Genomic DNA, 27,191 nt, shown 5'->3' on the forward strand with positions numbered 1-27,191 from the left:
TTTTATATGTGATGAACCTAATGAGGTAATGACAAAACTGTAACTTTGAAAAAAAAGTATGTGAAGTGCCATACTCTTCACTTGTTATCTTTCAATAATGTCCAAACAGGTTGTCTTTAAACACAGCAAAACCAATAGAGTTGAGATTTACCATGTGGTGAACCTCTTGAGGTAACTCAATAATTTTTATTTGGAAAAATATGTTAATTTTTCACTTGCTATCTTTTAAACATGCCCAAACAGTTTGACTTTGAACATATCAAAACCAACAGGAGATAGGAATTCATAATGTGATTATCTCATGGTGTAACTCAAAAATTATTATTTTTCGGGTAAAAATACATGAAGTACCATATTCTTCGTATACTACATTTGTTAGCTTTCAAAAATGTCCACAGTTTGTCTTTAAACACATCAAAAGAGTTCATAATTTACCATGTGATTAACCTCATGAGGTAACGCCATAATATTAATTCTTGACAAAATGTTTACAGCAGATACCATACACTTCACCTGTTATTTTTCCAAATTTCAAAATCCCACCACTTTGTCTTTGAACACAGCAAAACAACTGAGTTAGGAATTTACCATGTGATAACCTTATTAGGTAACTCAATAATTTTAACTCTGAACTAAAATGTTTACATGAAGTACCATACTTTTCACTCGTTTTTTTTAAATGTTGTAAAAGTTTGTCGTTGAAAACATCAAAACCAACTTATCTTTTCAAATTTCAGAAGTTCAAATGATTTGTCATTGAACACTGCAAAACCAACAGTGTTAGTAATTTACAACGTGTTGAACCTCATGAGGTTATTCGAAATTTTAACTTTGAAAAGAAAATGTTTACCAGCGGCACTATAGTCTTCACTTGTTATCTTCCAAAAAATTACAAACAGTTTGTCTTTGAACACATCAAAACCAATAGAGTTAGGAATTTACCATCTGATATACCTCATGAGGTAACTCCACATCCTAAGTTTGAAAAACAAAATATGTGAATACCATCTTCTTCATATTCTACATTTATTATCTTTCAAACTGTCTGAACAGTTCTTCTTCCACAAAGCAAAACCAACAGAGTTAGGAATTAACCATGTGATGAACAAAATTAGGTAACTCCAAAATTTGAATTCTGATTAAATGTTTAAATTAAGTACTGTACTCTTCAATTTTTTCGCTCAAAATTGTTCAAACGCTTTGTCTTTTAACACAGCAAAACCAACGTTTTCAGGAATTTAGCATGTGATGAACCCTCATGTGGTAACTCGCAATTGATAACATAGACAAAAAATATATGATGTACCATACTCTTCACTTTTTTTTTCAAATAGGTTGTCTTTCACATGTAAAACAGTTTTGAGAGTTACATTTAGCCTTATCGAATTCTTGTTCCTTCATTTTTATGTATTAGAGTTCATGGAGTTGATGAAGATTTTATAGCTTACTTTTGCTTTACCAATGTGAGCTTATTGTATAGGCTGAAGTTGGCATCAGTATGTATGTATGTCATGTCTGTCCACTCAAATAATTTGAGAACCGTAGTACCTATAGACTTGATATTTGGAGTGTGAATGCAAGATGTGTAAACGCGCGGATGATATTTTCGTTTGGTGATTTCTTCAAAAATATGCAAATTAGATTTTAAAAATGCCATTTTGGTAAAAAAGATTCTTCTCTGTTATCGCAAGTCTGACTCATTTGAAACTTGGTATTGAGGTCCCTAGGGGTTACATCAGTCAGACTTGTTCAAATATTGTGATTAAATTGCATAATTGTATTTTTTGGGCAATGTTTCCCATTTTTGTTAAAAAAATCTTCTTACTGAAACCATAATTCCAATTTATTTGAAACTTGGTATGGAGGTTTCTTCGGGTGATCTTAAGTCGGAATTGATGACATTGTGATGAAATTTGCATATTTGTAGTTTTGGGGCAATTTTTCCCATTGTTGGTAAAAAAAAATCATCTCCTCTGAAACTGCACTCTAATTGGTTTTAAGCTTTGTATGTAGGTTCGTAGGGGTAACCTCTGTCATATTTGTTTGAAGTGTGATGAAATTTGCATAATTGTATGTTTGGGCAACTTTCCAATTTGTGGTTTTAAAAGTCTTCTTTGAAACCACTGGTCCAATTCATTTGAAACTTAGTATGGAGGTTCCTAGGGGTGTCATCATTTCAATTGTCCTATATATCACAAAGGGTCTATATTGGTCCCAAGGCCGCTTGTCCACTTAAGTATGTACACTGATAGTTGATAACACCTTCCAATGTGACGTGCCTCCCACGCCCAGTGCCAAGGATAAAAGATATTAAGCTTCTAGGCCAGATGTCATCTTTATCTTATTATAGATATTTATGAATAGTTCAAATCAAATAGTGAACGTTCATCAGTACCCACACTTTGATATGTCTGCAAGAACTTTTCAGGATACAAAAGCTAGGTTGCTGGTTTATATCACTCTCAAATGTACCAATTCAAAACATGTGAGCACAGTGTCCCTGACACTATTTTTTTAGTCCCCGCGGACTAAGTCCGGCTGGGACTTACAGATTGGGTCCCGTCCATGTGTGCGTCCGTCCGTCATCAACAGTTTCTCAGACACTGCTTAACCAATTTTGTTCAAACTTGGCACAAAGGCATAGCACTATGACCTACAGATGCACATTGATTTATTTTGCGATACAATCCAATATGGCCACCAGACGGCCATTTTATTAGAATTTTTTCATGTACAAAGCCATAACTCACACATGTTTCAACGGATTTTATTCAAAGTTGGTACAAGGACATTAACCAATGTCATAGATATGCACATCAATTTGTTTTGTGATACGATCCAATATGGCTGCCAGGCGGCCATTTTATTTACGATTTTCCATGTCCTGAACTAAACTAGACATGTATCAAGCAAATTTATTCAAAGTAGGTACAAGGACATTGACTTATAGTATACATATGTACTTCGATATAAATATGTACTTTGATTTGTTTCTCGATATGGTCCGATATGGCCACATGGTGGCAATTTTGTTATGGTTTTTTTCATGTCGAGAGCCATTGACTTTGGCAAGTCTCAACTGATTTTATTCAAAGTTTCTACCTGGACATTGACTTATGTCATACATATACGTGTTGATTTTTTAAACAGTAAGATCAAATATCGCTGCGTGGCGGTGGTTACGATTTTCTCATGTAGTGAGCCATAACTCAGACATATTTCCACCAGTATCATTCAAAGTTGGTACAAGGACATTGACATATTTCATACATGCTCGTCAATTTGTTTCACATCATGTAGCAGTATCATGTCAATTATTGAAGTTTCATAATTAGGCTGATATGTCAAGAAATACTGCATTAAAGTTCATGAAACTTTGTACAGATGTTAAGGTCACATTGCTTTAACAGTGAAAAAGACATTTATCAGTGTCATTTTAATTAGTTTGTAATTGCATATGTAATGAACTTTCCTAATTAGAGTGATATATCCACAGATACAACCTCAAATTAGATGAAACTTGATACAGATGTTGATCTCATAGTGTTGTAAATACTGCATTAAACTTTTATGAAATATGGTACGGTGATAATCTATTAGTGTTAGAATAGTATGAAAAAATGTTTTGCAACATCCTGTCAACTAATTCCCGGTGACTCATTTAATGACCTTTGGATAGTGGTCTTCATTGGTTTTATGTTTTTTCATTACCATGGAACTCATTCTTGGCCATTGAGTGCCATCTGTATCAAAGTATTTTTATCACAGGACCTGTAATCAAAGTACCCATTAACAAGTGGGGACTGTGTCATCAACGATGACTTGTTCCAAAACAGAAAAATTACGGCTGTGAAAATTTCTTTCTTCGTCGGCAATTTGCAGTAAAAATATATGATTAATAGTTATTCATGTTTATACCAGTATCCTGTTATTGTTTTTCAAGTACAGCCAAAAGAAAAGTTTGTTTCTCATCCTCATTCATGTCAATATAGATCTGCCAAGTGAACCTTTTATTTCTTCATCTCAAGAGGAAAATTTAAGTGAAAAAAGCTGTACAGATATCTCACTGTTATATTAAGCTGTCAAAATTATGCATTAGTGCACAAAAAATCAAACCACAGAACTGTTGCTGTGCAACAAAATCCCCTCAGGCATCACTGCTGTGCATATATTTCTGCATTCATTCCTATGTTGTTTTCATGCCTTTTGTACGTTCTTGTTGGTTGAAAAATAAAAAAAAGTTAGAAAACTATGTTGCTGCATCATTTTTTGCTCACGTGTTCACACGTGAGCATATGGTTTAGCTATGTCTGTCTGTGTGTATACATGATATCTCAAGAACGGCTGAAAAGATTTCAACCAAACTTGGTACACATGTTCAGAACCAAAATGGCTAAAAAGGTTTTGATGGGCGTGGTTTTCATGTTAATGAAGCTATCACAGTTTAATTTTTCTGATACGTGGTTGTGTATGGGAAGCATGATGACTATAGTGTTATACAGCATGATTTACTGCACCAATCACCTTGAAACTTACCATGCCAGCTATTATCTGAATAGCAATATAGCTCAAGAAGCATCATGCCAAATAAATTCTTATTGAGAAGTGAGACATTGGGCAGTACCATGTTAATTACAAGCTAATTTGCATATTTAATCAATTTAACAAATTAGCACTGTAAATCAGGAACTTGTACTCTAAACTCCACGAAACTTGCTGGTGCTATTGTTTGTGTACATTTCATAGTTTATAATTAACCTCAAGCTAATTTTCATATTTAATGGGATTATGTAATTAGCACTCAAAATCAAAAACCTCTGAACTCCATGAAGTTTGTTAGAGATATTATTTGTGTAAATATTAAACTGTAGCTAGAGACTTTGTTACAGGTTTTTATCAACTACAAGCTAATTTGCATATTAAATGGGTTTAAGCAATTACCACTTAAAACCAAGAACCTTTACTCCGAACTCCATTTAACTTGTTTGAGATATTATTTGTGTACTTATTAAACTGTATCAATAGACTTTTCACAGTTTTAATCAAAACCCTTGCTTCTGACGCCATGAACTTCCTGTCGATATTGTTTGTGTACATAGTTAACTATATGAGAGACCTTTCACATTGCAAATCAAGAAAACGCCAGAATATTGTTTGTACCTATCTAAAACTGTATGAAGAGACTCTCCAAAGTTTCCTATCAACAAATTTGATATTTTGTATTTGTGATCAAACGTGAGCATTTTCAGTTCATATCTGGTTGAAAGATGTCAAGGATGAAAACACCTTTTTTTCTGCCAAGATAACATATCAACTGATATCAAAAATAAGACCAACAAATCATTCATCATGTGTGTAGTTGGTTGCTGTCAGGTTGAAGTTACATTTTATTCTTAATCTGGTATGTTCTTGTTAAAACACACAACAAGATCTTACTTTGTACTATAAATACCATGAGTGTATAAATGGCCCCACCTTTCCTCTTACAGATACACACACATGGTCTTACTGTGTACTATAAATACCATGAGTGTATAAATGGCCCCACCTTTCCTCTTACAGATACACACACATGGTCTTACTGTGTACTATAAATACCATGAGTGTATAAATGGCCCCACCTTTCCTCTTACAGATACACACACATGGTCTTACTGTGTACTATAAATACCATGAGTGTATAAATGGCCCCACCTTTCCTCTTACAGATACACACACATGGTCTTACTGTGTACTATAAATACCATGAGTGTATAAATGGCCCTACTTTTCCTCTTCCAATACAACATATGGTCTTACTGTGTACTATAAATACCATGAGTGTATAAATGTCCCCACTTTTCCTCTTAAATTCGTTGCATATCACATTCAATTTTGAAATTATAAACTTTTCCTTTTTGTCAACCAATATACCATCATCTCCAGCTTATGATATATATATTTCATAACATCTTAGATACAGTAGAGCATTCAATGCATATGAAGACTTTTGAGTGAGACACGGACTGTTAGCACAAAAGTTAGTGAGGCAAGGATTCTCAGAAAGTAGATTGGTGAAATTGGTGATGTACATTGACTAGTCATTGCTGCAGTGCTTTCTTTTCATCTACGTCCCTATGTTCACTCTTCTGACTATATACACTGCATGAAAACGCAATAATACAGATAAATTCACATTGATGAGTTGACTGTATTATTGAATAATACACGTGAATTCACATGAATCCACGTGAATACAGGCTTGCTGAATACAAGCAATGGATTAATAACTGTATTCACCTGTATATGCACTCTTCAGCTAAAATACAGGCAATAATCCATGCAAATACAGTAAGTATTATTGGCTTTTCATGCAGTGATAGAGAAAGGCGGTACTAAGAGACTCCAGGAAAATGATAAAGTAAGAGAGTGGATGACCACCAATCAAGTTCCTAAATATTTTGCCAAGGAAATAGCAACAACAATGGAAGTTGATGTGGTTCTTGTCAAATTTGACATATGCAGAAAAATAAACTCTCAAAGGCCTTACTATGTACTATATTGTAAAATGGCCACACTTTTACTGCTTATGGGGTGCATATAAATCACACCCATCGGATCCATAATTCAGGTCAGCCCAGGATGGCTTCATAAGTCTACACTGCTACAGAAATGTCATTTATGCTTATTTCTAAAAACTTTTATGATTTATGTGTAGTCTGACTGGAATACTTTAGAATTATTTTGTTTTTGTGGTTCTAACACTAAAGCAACATAGGGGTCCCATAAGTGTCATTATAACTGGCGTCTCACAAGTCATAGTACACGTGTGTGTGTGTGTGTGTGTGTGTGTGTGAGAGAGAGAGAGTTTTCTTTCAATAAATGAGAAGCAATTTGATATTTTCTACTCGGCAAACTTACTGACGAACATCAACTCATATTCCTTAACTGTAAAATGAGCCTCTTAGGGTGGTCGGAACCGCGCTAGGGTCCTATGGGACCCATACCACCAGTATAAACACTGGAAGGTACATGGCCGAATGTTGAAAGATTTCCATGTTTGTCTACATATATATCGTAAAATGCACGTGCTGCAGCTATATATTGACTTGATGCATGTAGATATCGTGCATGAAATTTAAATAAGAACTTCGCACAGGCGCAGTTCCAACCGGACTCTTCCCTTTAAATTTTTAATCTTTCGAAAAACAGTGGTGGTTTTTAAATGTGAATTATAAACTCTTTATTTCCAAAGATAAATGTACTATATCATGTCTCAGATTTCGTCCTTTCATCAATCAACCATCATTTTACTTTCAATCAATCGATCGGATTGAACCCTGCAGCGCAAACGTGAACTAGACGGTTTGTTCATCTTTCAAGGAAGCACAATCTCTCCAATCAAAATCATGCCGTCTGCAGAAGTGAAGATTTGCATCCTGGTATGGTTTCTGTTTTGGCGCTGGCAAGAAGTCTCACTTTTCTGATCAACGTAACGTACACCTTACAGAAGCGTATCACAATACTTGAATGATCATCTGATCCTAAACAGGGAAGGACTTGCATTTGGTTTCATTTCGTGGTAATTTGTGACTCAGACGTAATCGTCATGATATTCGGACTCTCAAACTTTTACAATTCTTTTCTAATCTACCAATTGTGGGGGCTCATTCACAGAAGCTCTTGGAGAAAGAAAAACTTTCACTAGCTTAGGTTTTCGAAAATCTCGATATATTTTCGATTTGTAAAGTAAAATTGACTGGTCATGATCCTGTTCCGTGTAAGTTTCAGATACCATTTAAACAGGAACTTTCCCTATAAAACCCGGACTATCGTAAATCTAGATGCAAATGTAAAAAAACAAGCGACTCATCACGGACCAAGATCATGACCTGTGAGTCTTCGCTTTACAAATCGGAAATATAAATGTACACCTTTTCTGTCGCAAGTATTTTCAGTATTGTCGGATTTTTGTGACTCGATATGGCTGTACACAATATCATTCACTACCTAGATATTTAAACTCGTCAATAGGAAACTTGTTGTATAGCAATTCTGTCACCATGCACTCCCAAGAAAGTCAAACTTTCGGTTTGGTTGTTACAAGTTTAGTTCGATTTTGGCAAGCCTATTAATGAAAATATACGAGCAAAAGATGTAAATACCTTTGAAATGATTTATTTGTATACCGTATAAGAACGAGTTACGACGCTTCACAGTGTACTCACTTCACGTTTTCCCTAAACCTTTCACAAATTCCTTTCTAAGATGATAAATGCAGCATATTTGACGTCTAAGGACATATATAATTCTTGCAAATAAACTGAGTGTATGGTTACTACATCCACCTTTTATTCATAGATGTCGTAAAGCTGCTTGCTGTATGCTTTGAACTGTTCAAACTCGACCGAGCTTGGAATCGAACAGTAACGCCAGTATTTTGACTCGATTTTTGCGGGCCAAATAACTTTCGCGAAGGGATGATGAGGTTGTGATGCAAAAGACGGAAACACTCACTTTACACACTCCAGCGTATGTTTTACACCTATACGGCAATACTAAGCTTTAAGATTCTCGTTCGTAAAATTTTGAAAACTTGTGTCGACATCCTAATATGTCCATTGTTTGTATAAGTGTACCATAACCGCTCCTTTGAATTGGAATGGTCAAACAGCGAAATAATATCAACAAGTGATACGGTTACGATCGCTCTTTAGCTACCAACTTTTTTTGAGTCGCATCGAGGAGCAAGCAAGGTCGATTTCAGTCGATTTCGTCGCTAATTTCGGAACGTCCTTATGAAAACAGTCATAACCACAGTATGCATGTATGATTAAGGGCGCAACTCGTCAAAATACGGACACATCACTCGAATATGACGCGGTATCGCCCAAACTTCGTGTAATAACCCCTAATAAATTGACAGTTATGAAGTGTTGGTATACCATGTGTAAAGGCCGAGTTACACGAGGCAACTCGCCGAGCAACACAACGAGCAACGCGGTAGGCAACGCATCAAGCGACGCGACTGGAACAGTTACACGTGGCAACTCGTTAGGCAATTTGTCGCTAGTTTCATTGCAAAAGATTATGGTGCGTATGCTTGAAGAGCGGACTGTGTTTCGTTGCGGCCCATTATCAAAACGTTCTCTAGACCGTGGCAAACAGCAATATGACTCGACCACAAAATTAGTAATATTTCAAATCGCCGAATTAAAAGAAAATCCTACTAAATAATTTACAGATCGGATTAATGAAGGATATTTTCAATCGGATTAATGAAGGATATTTTCGAAAAATCTTAGAGATGTGTCGTGATAATCAACATATAAAAACTCCAACTAAATAATTGTACAGCTAGAACTATTTCGAATATTTTTATAGAGACATGATTGTTATGTCGAGATGGCTTCACGGGTATGCTTGATTGGTAACATAGGGTATAGGGACAGAATTAACAGAAGCAGGGTGGTACGATTGAAATATTAACTGGTTGCCTTGAAAATTGCTTGATTTTAATGCCAGAACATATATAAAAGTGATAATTATTATTTTCTAAGAATTATTAATAATTCAATATTAACGGGAAAATGGTTTTCCCCCTCCCGGACCATAATGGACGAAAGAAAACTTTGTACCAAATAATGTACGATACGAAGCCGAGTACACTATGGTCCTGGAGGGCGTACACTATTTCCGGTTAATAGTTTTATCATTGCCAGGGAATTTAGAAAACATCTGAGGCCACAATACGATACATTTGGATATTTTATCAGTAATTATCTGGGGAATAACGTCACAAAATGATGACAATGATTTGATTTAATTTTATCTAAAGATTAAAATTTTACGGCACAGTGAAACAGCAATAAGCTCAAACTAGAATGAGAAATTTCAAAATCAACTTTTCCGCGACGCTGAAAAAAAGGCTAGCTTTATGAGGAGAGTGGTCACGCCGGCCGCGGCCTCCCGTTGTAGAAACTTGAAAATTTGGCTATTGAAATGGTGTCATTTTGTAGCACTTTCGGTGAATTTCAGACATGTAAAAGCCATGAATATGAACCTACAGTATTAGCTTTTCTGCAACACAAAAAAGGATGGATACTTTATAACAGATCATGGTGCGATGCAACGGTGGAGTGTTTAGGGACGGGTGTCGTCAAATGCGTTCAATGACAGAATATCGGTCGGGTATCGATTAAAGCCAATCCTGGAGTATTCGTATCAGTCATCAGTAATGCACCAAATAACGATATATTTTTTAAATAAATAAAAAATAACCTAGATATTTTGAGGTTTGCCAAAAGTTCTTATGAACACGTAACCCGAAGTGACAATCGTTTGAATGATGGTATATGTTATTCTGGGGAACTTGGAAATACTCTCCGAATAAAATTTGAATTAATAAAAAATATATCAAATTATTAAAATGTAAATTATCAGCTCATGGTTAAGGTTAACGGGTACAAAACATTGTCGTAAAAGAGGCGATACGGTATGTTCATTATTCTAGCAATTTCGTTTATTTTTTCCATATATAATCACATTTTTATCTACTAATTACAGTTCAATACAGAGTTTAAAAAGAAAGGTTACAATCCGAGGCAATTGCAACCAAATATGTGCTTACCAAATAAATGGAAAGACGGTCCCAGAGACGGAAAGACGGTCTCCACTTATCTGCCTTGAAATAGGCAATTTTTGTTCTCTTTAGTAGTTATCCCTCATGGTGAGAATGACCTTGTGTAGGCGCAAGCATAATGACACTTGGTACATTCGTCGTTTCGCAAAACATCTCGCAAATTGTCCGTTTTGGTGTACAATATACTGGAGCCTGGCATGTCTATATGTGCTCGTCGGTAAATTAGGGATGAAATAATTTCGATTAATTGAATCGGGTTTAAGAAAATATATTGACATTTTTCTTTGATGTATAGGCCTAAGAGGAAAATACTTATATCACGATGACGTGGCGACGCTCGAGCATATTAGTCAGAAAGTTTTACTTCCACATTGTCTTTCGTCGGGCTGATTGTATTCTCTGTATCGTCCCGACCTGATCGATGCCTTCGATACGTTTAAATATCAGTCCATATATAAGGACAACAGAGAATATTGATGGCTCCTTAGAAGAAATTCTTATTCAGCAGTTGATCTAATATTGAAGCGGTTATTCACTAGTTTACCGAAGATTGAAGTAGAATTGATAGAGAGGGTGGATAATTTTGTGATTTGTCTATAGATTGATTGATTTATTGACATATTGATTGGTTGATTTCTTACAGTTTATAGTATATTTCCTGTTCGAGTTTAGTAAATTTAGTAAATCACTGTTCTGCGCATGAGTAGAGGTCAAAGGTTTCTTAAGGCGACGCGACGCAGTGTATACACGGGGCAACTCGTCCAAGCGACGCGTCGCCTGAAAAACCGACATGTCGGTTTTCTGGGTGACGCGACGATATCATACAAACGAAGCAACACGGCGGGCAACTCGCGTTGCCTGTCGTGTTGCTCGTAGCGTTGCTCAACGAGTTGCCTCGTGTAACTCGGCCTTAAAAGAAATATAGGTTTAATAAAATGAATATTAATGTAATATTATTAATATTAAAAGTATTTAAATGTCACGAATATTGATGAAGACGTCATATTATTACCTGGTAAAAGCTACATGCTTCCACTACCGTTAAATGAGTAGTTTGCTTTGCGCGACCCACATTACCTGGTTTGAACCCCTTCTCTCAAATCGACGACAGCTACATACAGGACCCAACTACAATCTTCCACAATCTATAGAATATGACGAAAGGAAGAACGGGATTCTTGCTGATATTTGCAATCGCATTCCTCTGTACATATGTCCTTTATATGATGTTGTTAAGCCAGACGAGCCAGCACCTTCCAGCTACACAACGGACATGGCTGAGAAAAGTTCCGTCAGCGCTCACGAGATGGATACCTGTGCACCACGTCATACAGTGGGATCAAATTGAGAACCGAGGTGAATACGACGAAAATCTTGACTGGTCCATCGTCGTCCTAACAATGAATCGGCCGGCAAGTCTACAAAGATTGCTGAATTCCCTGCAAGAAGCTGAATACGATGGCGACACCGTACAGTTAGTAATCTGGGTTGACTATCGCGACGGAGATTCACATGACGACACTCTTCGTATCGCGAACAGCTTCCATTTTCGACATGGGCCGAAGCTTATTTATGAGAGAAATGAAAATGCTGGCCTAGCAAGAGCATGGTTCGACGCGTGGGTACCTAAAAAGGATAGTGAATATGGATTGGTTATCGAGGACGATGGTGAAGTTTCGCCTTATTACTACAGATGGTTGAAACAAGCCTGGTCTGCCTACAAAACTTATCCTGGAGTAGGTGGCATTTCACTGAACCGACAAATAGTGAGGGCCACCTTCGAAGGCGGTTTTTTCAAGCCCATTATAAATGACTACAAACCCTTCCTTTACAGGCTGGTAGGAACCCCCGCGTTCTCGCCTCATCCTGTACATTGGAAACCGTTTGTAGAGTGGGTGAGGGAATCGTTTTACAAGATGGAACCGCTGGTTGAAGGCTTGAGAACAACTCACTGGTGGCTGACGATCAACAAAAATGAGAATATCTGGACGCAATGGTTTATCTACTACTGCTATCACCACGACCTATCCATCCTCTACATAGCATTGCCAAACAAACAGTCGCTGGTAGTTAATTACGTCGAACCCGGCGAGCATCATCCGAGTAAAAAAGCAGGAGGGAATAACTCTATCGCGGCTAATGAATGGAATGAATACCTTCAGAACTTTCCCAAAAAGTTAGTACATTACGATTGGGACACTTCGCCAATGGTTTGTCCTGAAGGTTCTGATTGCAAATACTGGGAAAATCCGACCTTCGTAACACAGTAATATAAAAATGACGCTTGCATCGGTGTCAGGTATATATATATATATGATATCATCTCTGTTGAAGCTTGGATCTTTGAACTAACGCTAGCTATGTAAACTACCAATCTCTTTTCGGCCGGTTCGAATATTGTACCAGTATCTTTGGAAAACCGCGGTCGCGACGTACAACATGGGGCCTGCGACTTTCAAAAGTTAGCGACCTGCGACCTGCGACTCTTAGATTATATCTAGATGCGAGTTGCAAATTGGAATCAAAACTCGTGATCGATCTCCGTTTCGAGCACGTACAACCTGTCTAGATACACAATGTGTTAAACTGTGCTCTAACACTAATGCAACGCTCACTTTTCTCTCTCAATGCGAGGGGAACACACATGAATGTTCATGAGATAGAACGATATTCACAATGGCGACTGATACGGACGGTCTCCTCGCATACAGAGAGAAAAGCGGGAAGTTCAAAAGCGTACTTCAGCAGATGGTGTATCTAGACAAGTTGAGCGTGGTCGAAAACGAAGATTGATCACGACTTTGGACTAACAATCAGCTGTTTTCGGCGGAGAAACTCTGCACTCCGAATCTGAGGAGAAACCAGCGGTTTTGCTTATTATGGCAGTCAGCAGGACTGTGGTGGTAGGCCTATAGCCGATAACACACAGCCCTGCCACGCAGAGCTAAAAGTATTGAAGTCAGGAAACCTAACATATAAATCGATTCGACACGATTTAAATACTAGATGCATGAACGAGGGTACTACGACCCAAGGTCACGGAAAAACATGGCAGAGGCGGGTTGCATGCAGGTCGCATGTCGTGACCGGGCTTCCATAAGTATCAGAGGCAAAAATTAAAAAACTGTACGTTCAACTTCATTCAGGTTTGAACATTGGCACGTGCAGAAGTATTTTCTTTGTTATTTTAAATGCACGTAACCGTATTTTCATAGATAAATCAGATTTGACGCTCCTTGTTGTCTACATAGCTCTTATTATTGTATAGTAGAGATAACACATACACACTGGAATTTGATCATACATAATTCCTTCATGGATACAAATGTTTCTCGATGAACAGTTACCTTACGTTAGCGAAGGATTGCGCTGCCTGTTGAATTAATACCGTAATAGTTACGGTTGAATGTGCCTAGATTGCAAATATTATGACCCTTAATTTTTCACAATACTTTCATAGTCTACCGCTTATAGGGTCTCATTTTGAAGCTTATGGAGTAAACACAATTTCACTGGCATATTTTTATGAAATAGAAAATCTATTTTCCCTACAGAGCAATACAGGGATAGTAGCTATTTTAAATTTGAAGCGGGAAAATAAGGGATTATTTTAATTTTGGTAACACAGTGTACCAAAATTTGCACGATGACCCACATTTTCATTAAAAGGAAAAATTGTTCAGGAAAGTTCGAGCACTAAGATTAAGTCTTTCGATTTCGAGGTGCGTTCTACCTTAACACAATTGTCTGGGTTTTTTTTCGATGCAAATAGCACAATAGAACGGAATCATATTCGTGCCATTTTTGTTGGAAAAAACCTAAAAATCTCGTGATAAAGGGTTTCTAAAACTTTTAATTACGAGTTTTTGATTCTCACAATTACAATTTTTTGATTCTCGTAATTACGAGTTTTTGGTTCGAGTTTGATCTATCATAACTACTGGTGTTGATTGTTTCAATTGCGAGATTTAATCTTTAATTATTGCTATATATTATTGTAGATCATTTAATTATTGTTATTTACTTTCTCATAATGATTCATTATCGTTCAACGAATAACAGGTGCTTGCATGAATCTTAATTTGATAAGGTGTATTAATCAAATGCAGTATACGCGTATATGAATAAGTGAATAAATGATCTTTGGACTGGTACACGGCTACATTTGTACCGATATTCAAACATTTATCCAGCAGTTCAAACTTCATATCAAGCGTCGCGGCTGAGTTTGTTTATTTGGAAACACATTTTTTTTATTGAAAAATACATTAGTATGCCATTACGCACATATAAACACATTTAAATTTATTACAGTCTTCTCCGACAGGCTTTCAAGCCTCTGAGATAATCTTCATATTACAAATGCATAGCACTGAGATGTTAGGTTTCACATTCAGCATACACTAGCAGTTTTTCTCATGAGGGTTTCGTTTAAAAGTTATAAGATTAGCATCTAATATCTCTTGAAATTCTTGAACTGTCTGTGTTTACGATTTTTATATACTTCTTCGTCAGCGTCCGCCAGTATGAAAATCGTAGCTCACACAGATTTCCAACCGTCCCATTTTTTCCATATTGCTTACAAAGATGAACACTATAAAAGCGCGTATATTGAGGCAGATAATGAGTAGAATTTTCTCCAGTGAATATCGTTGCAATGTTTAATATCACTATACAATGCAACAAGACAATTGAATTGTGTATGATCTTAAAATTGAGTACAGCCCCTTTCAACTTCCTTAGAAAAGAATAAAAATGGCAATACAAGCGGAAAGACTACTATTATTTTTTAAAGATTATTATTATAATTATTGATATCGTAGATATGATAAACTACTAATGAAGATCAAATCTCCAAGCGAAAATTAGACGAATGATCAAATCTCCAAGCGAAAATTAGATGGAATGACATGAATACGATGAAATTTTCACATGAGTCCCTAAATATTGACATTGATAGATCATCACTTTGTTCACATTCTGACTTTTATAAAACAAAGTTGAGATTTAGAAATTTACGCTAAGCTGAACAAACCTTGTGAATTCTAAAGTAATCAAATGCAACAATAATGAAATTTATTACGAGTTTTTAAATCTCGTAATTAGGAGGTTTTGATTCTCTTAATTACGAGTATTTTCATTCGTGTAATAATGACTATTTTATTCTCGAAATTAGGGGGTTTAAATCGCGTAATAACACGTTTTGATTTCTCACAATTACGAGTTTTAAAAACGAGTTTTTGAGACGTGGTTTTTTTGCTTTCATAATTAGCAAACTCAATAGCCTCATCGAATTTTAATTGCACATTGGCCTAAATTATGATGAAATCTTGGTCAATCAGGTGGCCAGGCATAAAGTTATCATCAGCATGAGAAATCTACACTTCTTCAGGAGGAAACATTTTAGTGATATTTGTGATGTTGCTGAGTTTATCTAGCTCCAGACCCAAGGATAAAATCAGTTGCCGGATTACAGATGGATATATTTAAAATGCATACAAAGTGGATTTGCTGTCACATTGGAAATGGTAAAAAATTTGCTTAGGCTTCTTGATCCTGTTGGAGTTGATCTTAGAAGACGACGCAATTTGAGGCCAAAGCAGTACTACAGTAAAGGACCAAACTTTATGTGGCATATTGATGGTTACGATAAACTCCCGTCATACGGCATGCGCATTAATGGGTGTATTGATTGGTTTTCTAGCTTACTTGTATGTCTAGAAGCATACACAATAACGAAGACACAACAATAGTATCAAGCTATTTTGTTGAAGCCGTGAAAATAAGGAAGGGGTGCCCCGCAGAATACGAACATATATGAATACATAAAATCGATACATTGAACAAATGCAAATTTGTTTGAGAGGATACCATAACAGACGCTCTGGCAGGTCACAAGAGTTTCATCTATGGATGTAGCACTGGCAACCTAAGACTAAAACACTTGTGCATGGAGTATACTGAAAAAGCAGAATACGCAGTTGTGGATTAATCTGTTCGAAAACATCAGAGATGATGGACTGTTTGATTAAAGTTTCCTTGATAAAAGTCTTATCCAGTTCTATTTTCTTAATTTTGTACAGGTGAGAGTAATACTGTTTGAACATAATAAACACGTCTTGACAGGATGTTATTTCTTTTCTGTCTTTATATCTTATCAAAGAAACTCACAAAATATGCAAATGAGCTAACAGTCAGCCACAAATCATTTGCATTACAGTGGACGGAATTTCATGTTTGATTTATGATCAAGATATTCAAAAGAAAAGACACATATAGAGTGGAGTATGTCACCATATCACAACATTCTTTTCAGAGCACCAGATTTCCTCTAGATTGTACTAAGCCTTACTTTGTCAATTTCAACATTCTTGACAAATTTCTATGATGTATGGTTTCGTTTGTTGACAGATATGCATCAAATTGCAAAAGATCATAAATGAATGAAAGATTGATTTATGCATATCTAACTACTGAGCAAGCCTTATCATAGCCTAACTGTGAACTAGCTGTCAGGATTTTACTTTGAAATTTTGATCACAGATATGGAACTCATTTGCTGTCAACTACCAATGAATTTGGATAATATTGTACTGCATATTACTGGAGGTTCAGAAAAATAAACTCATGACTACTCTATGTGAAAGTGCTTTCTGAAGCTTGTGATTCTCACCATAATTTGACTTTGCAAACCACATGTTTTAACACAACAATCAGAATACCTCTCTGCCCTTAATAATACCTTTGATGATTAATACGGATACGGCAAGCAGAGTCAGTATCATAGAGTGTTTGACAGAGATAACGATACACTACACTGTAAATTTAAAAGTGCTTAACTGAGATAAACACTTTGAAATGACAATATCGAATTGGTGTTTAAAACACCGTACTATACAGAAATGTAGACACTAAAGAAACAAAAAGGTGATTAAGTCATGAATCTGATTGTGGGGAGCTTTACAATTTAAGCAGTATTTGGTTACGAGAAAATAACACTTATAACAAACAAAATTAGAGATACAAAATTTGCATTCTTTCTTAGTGTCAATGAAAAAAACTGCCTTTGCTTCATCAACCTTTACACAATACCCATTTTCCCAAACCTGCAATTAAGACAGATTTGAATTCAGAACGGAAATGTTGGAAGTTTTCATATGATCTTGACAGCTCAAGCACACACCCACAGGTGTGAGCGAGTGGTCGCCGTGCCAACCCTCCCAAGTCAACAAACCGCACCGCATCTCTTGCTCAACGCTTTGGCAAGCACATGTAGTATGGCTATTATCTTCTGAGGACGATGCTTCTCATCTTGTCGGAAAAGACCCGTATATATAGGTGTCTATAGGAGTGAAGTATTTGCATAATAGCATACTTATGCATCTTTAACTCTAAATGTATTGGATATCTGGACAGACAGAATCTATAGGCCATGCATGGCATGATGCTTGGCGTGACTTTTGATCTCCTCGATAAGTTACTGAATATCTACAATTGTAAACCATGTAATAGTCCAAAGTTTGTTCATTCATTTATTCATGAACGAGTGTACTATACTTGCTTACTATGCCTCATCAAATCAACATTCACGCAAGCCTTGGTATTCGTCGAATAATGATCGCTAATATGAATAAAGAGCTGAAACACCAGAAAGAGTAAGAGTTATTATAGTTTAAATCTAATAAATAAGATAATCAAGCTTTCCAAGGCTCATACAGTCATCACAAGAATTGACTCGGAAATCTCGTAATTGCGAGAATAAAACCCACGTAATTAAGAGAATAAAATAAAAAACTCGTATTTACAAGATTTTAAAACTCGTAATTATGACAACAAAAAATGTTTAATTACGTATTTTTTTTATTTTTTCTTACGAAAATGGCACGAGTACGCTTCCTTACAATAGTACAAAAAACAGATAACAAGTGAGTTAAATTTTGCAAGCAATTGGCTACCTGGGAGACTTTTAAAAAAATTATGTTTACTTGTCACAGCCGGAAACTCCAGTGTGATTAATTTAAAACGATGGCCATTGTGTCAATAATCCGCCTGACTGATACCCCAGCAGTATCAGAAAATATCAGAAACGAATTATACGACTACTTTTAAAATTATACGACTGGATGGCTTTGTGTATTATCTTGCTTTTTGGCGTAAATGTAAATCACATACATATGGTACACGAATGGCCTCGCATAAAGAAGTCTGCATTTACGCAGTAATCGGAAGCGTAACCAGCGATTTTGCTTATGTCAGTCAGCCGGGCTGTGATGGCAGGTCTATAGCCGGTAACACATCCCTGCTACGCAGAGCCAAAATTATTATAGTCAGGAAATCTAACATATACATTTATATCTGCTCGACATGGTTTTAATACTTGATGCAAAAACGAGGGTATTACTTCCTAAGGTGAGACATGACCGAGGCGGGTTGCATGTGAACATAAGGCACGTGAGAAGTTTTTTTTGGTTATTTGAAAAGCACGTGTCATAAATATCAAAACCGTATTTTCACAGTTATTCTAGATATGACGCTACTTATTGTCTACATAGCTCTTAGTATTGAATAGTAGAGATAACATATACACACCGGACTTTGTTTATACATAATTCATTCATGGATACAAATATTTCCCGTCGTAAGTCTTCTTTTTCAGATGTTCTCTTGACCAAACAACGTCGATGAACAGTTGCGTTTAGAGATCGGTGCCTTACGTTAGCGAAGGATTGCGCCGCCTGTTGAATTAATACCGCACTAGTTACGGTTAAATGTGCCTAGATTGCAAATATTATGACCCTTAATTTTTCACAATACTTTCATAGTCTACCGCCTATAGGGTCTCATTTTGATACTCATAGAGTAGATTAAAGTGGCATATTTTTGTGATATCGAAAAACTAGTTTTCCTATAGAGCAATACAAGGATAGTGGCTATTTTGAATTTGAAGCGGGAAAAATATAGGATGACTTTAAAAGTTGGTAACACAGTAACAAAAGTTTGGACGAAGACCCCGAATTTCATTCTTAGTGTTGACAGGAAAAATTGTTCAGGAAAGTTTCAGCATTAAGATGATTCTTTCCATTTTAAGGTGCGTTCTACCTAAACACAATCGTCCGGGTTATTTTCGATGCACATAGCACAAAAGATACCAAAAATGGATAAAGTTTGCAAGCATTTCGCTACCTGGGTGATTTTTAGAATGATTATGTTTGCTTATCACAGCCGGAAAATCGAGTGCGATTAATTTGAAACGAGGGTCACCTGATGTCCATAATACGTCTCATTAATACCCCGGCAGTTACAACAAATAATATATACGAATTATACAACTGGCTTTGTATAGTTAATCGCACGAGTAGGTGTGCTGTTACAGTTGTAATCACCACACTTATGGTCAGGAACTTGTAAACATCACGAGGCCGAAGGCTGAGTGATGTTGACAAGTTCCTGACCATAAGTTAGGTGATTACAACTGTAACAGCTCACCTTCGAGGTGCGATTAACGACTTTTATACCACTCCAGGTCATGTGACCTATTGTTCTTGCCATCCATTTATCCCTGAAATCACGACTGCCAACTATTGTTCTTATTTAAATTAGTAATCAGTCACACTTTTATTCACATGTAAATAAGTAATCACCACATTTTAATGAAATAAATCATTATCATATCAATAAAAGTGTAGTGATTATTAAAAAAAAGTAAGCCCGATTACTAATTTGCATGAGAACAATAGGTCCAGACGAGATGCCTAAAGCATTCTCACACATTCAATAACACAATAAAGACAATTTTACAACTGATATGTTATAACATTACATTTTATAATTTAATTTTAACTTTCTTTGAACCATGCTCAATATAAGCAATATGATTTGTTGATGAAGATATGTCTATAGTTTTTGATTCGGCGTCTTCTTGGGTTGGACCAATCCTGTCTCTTTTGTTATGTTGTTTCGTAGCAACTTAAGAAACTGGTTTACTTACAGCTTCCTCTGATTTAACACTAGATGAAAATGGTACACGTATTCGACACATGCTTTTGTGGTGAGATCGACAAACATTTGAGGCAACTAAACCGTCATCTGATCTGTGACCTGTTTGTTCTTTGATAAGCTGCTCATCGAATCCTTGATGGTACAAGATGTTGCCACATTCACCTGAAATTATCAAACACAAAACATATGTCACAAATAGCATGGAAATAAGTACAGCCTTTTTATTTAATACGTTTGTGGAATAGAGGAAAGAAATTCTTTGATATTGCCACCCCGGGATTGCCACACACACAACATAATATTTTGATCAATAAATTTAATTTTATAACTTACAGAATTCGTTTTATGATTGTATAAATATCTTAGTAAAAGAATAAATTACCTTGCCAGAATGCCCAGTGTGATGGCCTTCTATCCAAGCCATCTCGCACATTTGCATATTTATGCAAAATTTGAACAAATCTGAAATAGGTCATCCCTAGGACCTATTTATCAAATATCAAAGCTATCTGACCTGTAATTTTGAAGAAGATTTTTTAACAAAAGACGACAAAATTGCCTTAAAATTACAAACTTGCATACTTTATCATAGTTTGAACAATTATAACTCACTAGTACAGCGACGGAGAAAAAGAAATCGTTACAAAACCAGTGCCCATGCGACCAAGACACCAAAGGTTGGCTGAACATATCATTGACAAACCTATTAAAACCAGATATGAACTGAATATGCTCACGTGTTTTACAACAGGTTCATTAATAGTAGTACGCTTCACAGAACAATAAGATATATGTTATCACTATATGAAGCAGGTTTTTTTTACAACATTGCACAGTACTCTCAGATTTTAATCACTAATTACAAAACTTTATTAAATATGTAAATGAGCTGTTAATTAACTTGACACTGCTCAATGCTTAATGGGACAATTAGATATCCATCAGATCAACATTTGTAGCACGTTTCATTTAATTTAATGCTGTAATTTTAGAGTAATGTCACTAATTACAAAGTTCATTAAATATGCAAATAATCCCTAAATTAACTTGACTCTATTCGATGATTCATAGCACGATTAAATATTTATCAAATCAATATCTGTAGCACGTTTAACAAAATTTGGTGCCGTAATTTCAGAGTTATATAGCTAATTACAAAAGTTTATTAAATATGCAAATGAACCCTTAATTAACTTTACACTACTTAATGCTTTACAACACAGTTAGATATCTGTCAGATCAGTAAATGCAACAGTTTTCGTCATATTTGGTGCAGTTATTTCGGAGTTATATGACTAATTATAAAACTTCATGAAATATGCAAATGAGCTAATTATTAACTTGACACTGTTCCATGCTTCTCAGTACAATTGGATATTTATCAGCTCAACATCTGTAGCAAGTTTCATCAAATTTAACGCTGTAATTTTGGAGTAATATCACTAATTACAAAGTTCATTAAATATGCAAATAAACCCTTAATTAACTTCACACAAGTAAATGCTCTACACCACAATTAGGTATCTGTCGGATCAGTATCTGCAGCAGCTTTCATCACATTTGGTGCAGTTATTTTGGAGTTATATAACTAATTACAAAACTTCATGAAATATGCGAATGACCTATTTGTTAACTTGACACTGCCAAATGCTTCTCTGTACAATTAGATATTTTATAAAAAAAAATATCTGTACTCAATTTCAAAGACTTGGGTGCCGTAATTTCAGAGTTATATACCTAATTACAAATTTCATTAAATATGCAAATGAACCCTTAATTAATTTCACACCACTTAATGCTTTACACTACTGTTAGTTATCAGTCGGATCAGTATCTGCAGCAGATTTCGTCATATTTGGTCAAGTTATATTGGAGTTATATGACTAATTACAAAACTTCATGAAATATGCAAATAACCTATTTATTAACTTGACACTGCCCAATGCTTCAAAGTATAATTAGATATATATCAGATCATATTTGTTGCAAGTATCATCAAGTTTGGTGCAGGAATTTCCGAGTTATCTCACTGATAACAAAAATTCATTAAACATGCAAATGAGAAGGTAATTGACATGACACTCACAGTACCATCATAATGTTCTGAGATTGTCATCTGTGAAAAGTTTCATGAAATTTTGTGCAGTATTTCTTGATATATGTCTTCACTGTCATTACCGTCTCCATAGGGAAACCATTGTACGTAAAAAACGATATTGCATAACTTCATTAATATGCAAGCCACACTAACCAAAATCTAATCAGTTCTTGCAAGTAGCATATGGTACCTGTGTACCAAATCTGACTTGAATCCGTTCAGGCGTTTTTGAGTTATCGTGTAAACAGACAGACAGACAGACACACACACACACTAACACAAACACACACACACGGACAGACAGACAGACATCGCTCTGACAATAGCCCACGTGTTTACACATGTGAGCTTATAATATAATCCATAACAAGAATGTGTCGCATTTTGACTCGTTGCAGCGCAGCTCGTCAAAATACGGACACATCACTCGAATAAACGCGGTATCGACCGAACTTTGTGTAATAACCCTCAAAACGCTTGCAATGAAAAATCAAGAGGACTTTTGAAAATGATAGTATTGAACTATTACACAATAATTGAAGGAGGAGGTAATCATACATACTTATAGTCAGTTCTTCATTCCGTTCAATTGTCAAACTTATTTATACACAGAAAATCAGACTTAAGTGAACGAACAAACAACTAACAGACAAACATTAAATAATTATAAGTAAGGAAAATACACACAGCTGCTTTAAAATAAGAGAACAACAAACTGTAGTAGTAGTAGTTGTGTATTATTGTGACTTGCAACTCTCTGAGTTGCCTAGCCCAATGGGCTTATAAGTCACCATTCAATTAAGTTTATTAAGTACGAACATTTGAAGGTGTCAAAGAAACATAAAAATATACAAATGAATGAGAGTGAGCACGAAAGTAAGGGCAGTACACATACAAAACTTCTTTTCGTCTATAAACAAACTGCCTAACAGGCTCAGAAAACAGGTGTTTTAGTTTATCTGTGATAGGATTATCCAAAAAGTGTGTCCAGAATTATTCCAATGTACATACGTCTTAGCTCTTGGTATTGTTGACATTCAAATACAAAGTGGCATTTTTAACATGTTGATCCATCGTGCTCTTTTTCTTCTCTGGTAGAATCGTGTTCCAGTCAGAATAAATGACAAAAGTACTAAATTTTGTAGGATCTCACTCAACACGATGGTCACTCCTTGAAAGCGCCCTCAACCTCCCTGTAAAACAAAAATGCATCCAGCAGTTTAAGAACCCATACACAACATGCACAAAATTTACGTTTCCTTGTGTCTACACTGATTCATTGTAGTTTCAATATGAGAACTTCATTGTTATTTAAATCCAGCCTGAGATCCTGTGAGGGTCGAGATTTTCATCAAACGATTAGGGTTCGTTACCCTCTTACGCAGCCCTTGCACCTGAAATCGTTAATGAGGTAAAGTGAGTCTCCCAGTTTTGCGTTAATTGCAAATATACTATGTCTAAAAATTCCTTTTATGCTAATTTTTGTGTTCCTTATTTTTTTCCTATTAAAGCTTATGAAAGAACTGTACAAATACGTTGTGCCATGTCTATCAGATGAGAGCTGTAGGTGAATGCCTTTAATCTAAGTTGTAACCTAATCAATGCACGTACAGGCAAAGGGCGATTTTGAGGACGACATGAGTCCCTAATGTCAATGTTGGAATTTCGATATCGTCATCTTTACGACCCTGGCGTCAGAATGAATGTTATGAAATTGCGGTGGCACTAAAATATCCAATGATTGTAAGTGCGATGAGGTGTAATCTGCATAGTCCGTTGCAAGGTTATAATCATATTTACCTTTTCGGTTCAGCTTCTGAATTTGATAAAATGAAAAGTACAACATTACCAACTTTGTAGAATAGAGAACTGGAATGTTCTAAACTTTAATTGACTGTGGTCATTGAAAAACGTCAATTTGGAAAGAGAAGGACGATTGCAAGTATGTTTCAACATTCTATTGTTTATCATGAAAGTCAGGACCACAATCCCCTAACCACAGGTTTCGTTTTTGCTTTGTTCTGCGTACTGTTCACATTAGTTTAGAGTAAATTCAAGTCAAATCTTTAACGTATCGGTCGCACATTTCAACCGTGTGACCGAATTCACTGGCGAGTGTGTAAACGAAGTGTTCGCTCACTAAATGTTGAAAAGCAACAGGTTTTCATTTGATATATGAGAATGTGATATTGGTTTAAATCTCGAAGGTAGTTGTGGTCTTGAGTTCACAATAAGTTAATGTTCATAAATAAAATCATGACATATTATCAACTTGCTTGCAAGTTCTTTTTCTTCTTGTTTGACTTCTGAAATGTTTTCATACGATACTATTTTTCCTACGATAATTCGATTTGTCATATGATCTGATACAAGCAGGTACTTGACATTGACCTTCGTAGCAAAGAGGACAACTTAGCAAGTACGTTCTTTTGAGACAAACTGTCAATAAATCCTGTTCAGTTGTAGCAATGAAAAGGAGGTTTCGTCGTCTGTTCATAATACACGTCTTCAAAAAAAACTTAAGTAAACATTTAAAACGTTTAAAATCAAGCCGTTACCACTAGACAAAAGCTCGTTTAAGTTCATCAATAAAATGTTTCGTCTTTACAGCGTATGTATAACCTGGACTTCTAAACACACTTGTTAGTAATCCCAACGTATATATATATATATATATATATATATATATATATATATATATATATATATATATATATATATATATATATATATATATATATATATATATATATATATAATATTTGTTTCATCGACAGAGAAAAATATCCAACATGGAATTTTAGGAATCAAGTCATTTCTGGCCATGCAAAAATTCTCATAAACTCTCTCTCTTCTCTGTCTCTCCCTCTTTCTCAATATCTCTTCCTCTCTCTCCTTCCTCTCTCTCTCTTCTCTCTCTCTCTCTCTCTCTCTCTGACGCCATCTCTCTCTCTCTTACGCCATAACAGGGCGTAAGTTGCTTCACGTTTTTGAAATGATATGCATATATATATATATATATATATATATATATATATATATATATATATATATATATATAATATATATATATATATATATATATATATATATATATATATATATATATTGATGTTAGCCCCCTTCGTTTTTTTCAATATACCCAGATTTTTTTCTGGATGTACCCACCTTTTTACTAACCCAAACGATTTTTTTCTCTTTATACCATAGAACCCTCTCCCATTGTATTTACCCCTAACGATTTTTTTTATCTTGGATGAACCCCCCCCATTCGTTTTTTTAACCCCAACTATTTTTTTCTGGATCCTTACAAATATTTAAAACAATTTTGAAACAATCGACGAGCCGTAAAAGTTTCCGGATTTACAAAATGTTTACAGCGCGCACTACTTACTTACCGGTTCTGGGGCCTCGTTGTCATTCGCATGGGAAATTTCGTACATTTTGACGGTTTTTGGGTTTCGTTGATAATATAATGGAAATAACAGACTCCGCGCTGACCATTAACATTTAATTATGGGCGCGGGCAAGAGGAAAGCCAAAATTCAAGGGCTTGGCAAGCCTCGCCCGTTAATTTTTGGCTTTCCTCTCGCCCTTGCCCATAAATAAACGTTAATGGTCAGCGCGTCGCCCGTTATTTCTATAGTGATACGGTTACCAGCACTCCTCAGCAATCAACTTTTCATGAGTCGCAGCAAGGAGCAAGCAAGGTCGATTTTAGTCGATTTCGTCGCGTATTTCGGAACGATCTTATGAAAACATGATATGTATGATAAAGGGCGAATTTCGTCAAAATACGGACACATCAGTCGAATGAGACGCCGTTTCGCCCAAACTTTGTGTAATAACCCTAATTAATTTACAGTTATGAAGTGAAGGTACCATGTATAACAGAATATAGGTTTAACGTAATGAATATTGATGCAATAACATTAATATTAATGGTATTTAAATGTCATGAATATTGATTAAGACGTAATGTTATTACATGGTACAAGTTACATGGTTCCACTACCGTTAAATGAGTAGGTTGCTTTGCGCGACCCACATTATCTGATTTGAACCCCTCTTTCAAATCGACGACAGCTACATACAGGACCCATACCATCTTCCACTATCTATAGAATATGACGAAAGGAAGAACGGGATTCTTGCTGATATTTGCAATCGGATTCCTCTGTACATATGTCCTTTATATGATGTTGTTAAGCCAGACGAGCCAGCACCTTCCAGCTACACACCGGACGTGGCTGAGAAAAGTTCCGTCAGCGCTCACGAGATGGATACCTGTGCACCACGTCATACAGTGGGATCAGATTGACATCCGAGGTAAATACGACAAACATCTTGACTGGTCCATCGAAGTCCTAACCATGAACCGGCCAGCAAGTCTACAAAGATTGCTGAATTCCCTGCAAGAAGCTGAATACGACGGCGACACTGTACAGTTAGTGATCTGGGTTGACTATCGCG

The sequence above is a fragment of the Ptychodera flava genome, chromosome 1 (genome assembly GCF_041260155.1).
Source record: "Ptychodera flava strain L36383 chromosome 1, AS_Pfla_20210202, whole genome shotgun sequence".
NCBI lineage: Eukaryota > Metazoa > Hemichordata > Enteropneusta > Ptychoderidae > Ptychodera > Ptychodera flava.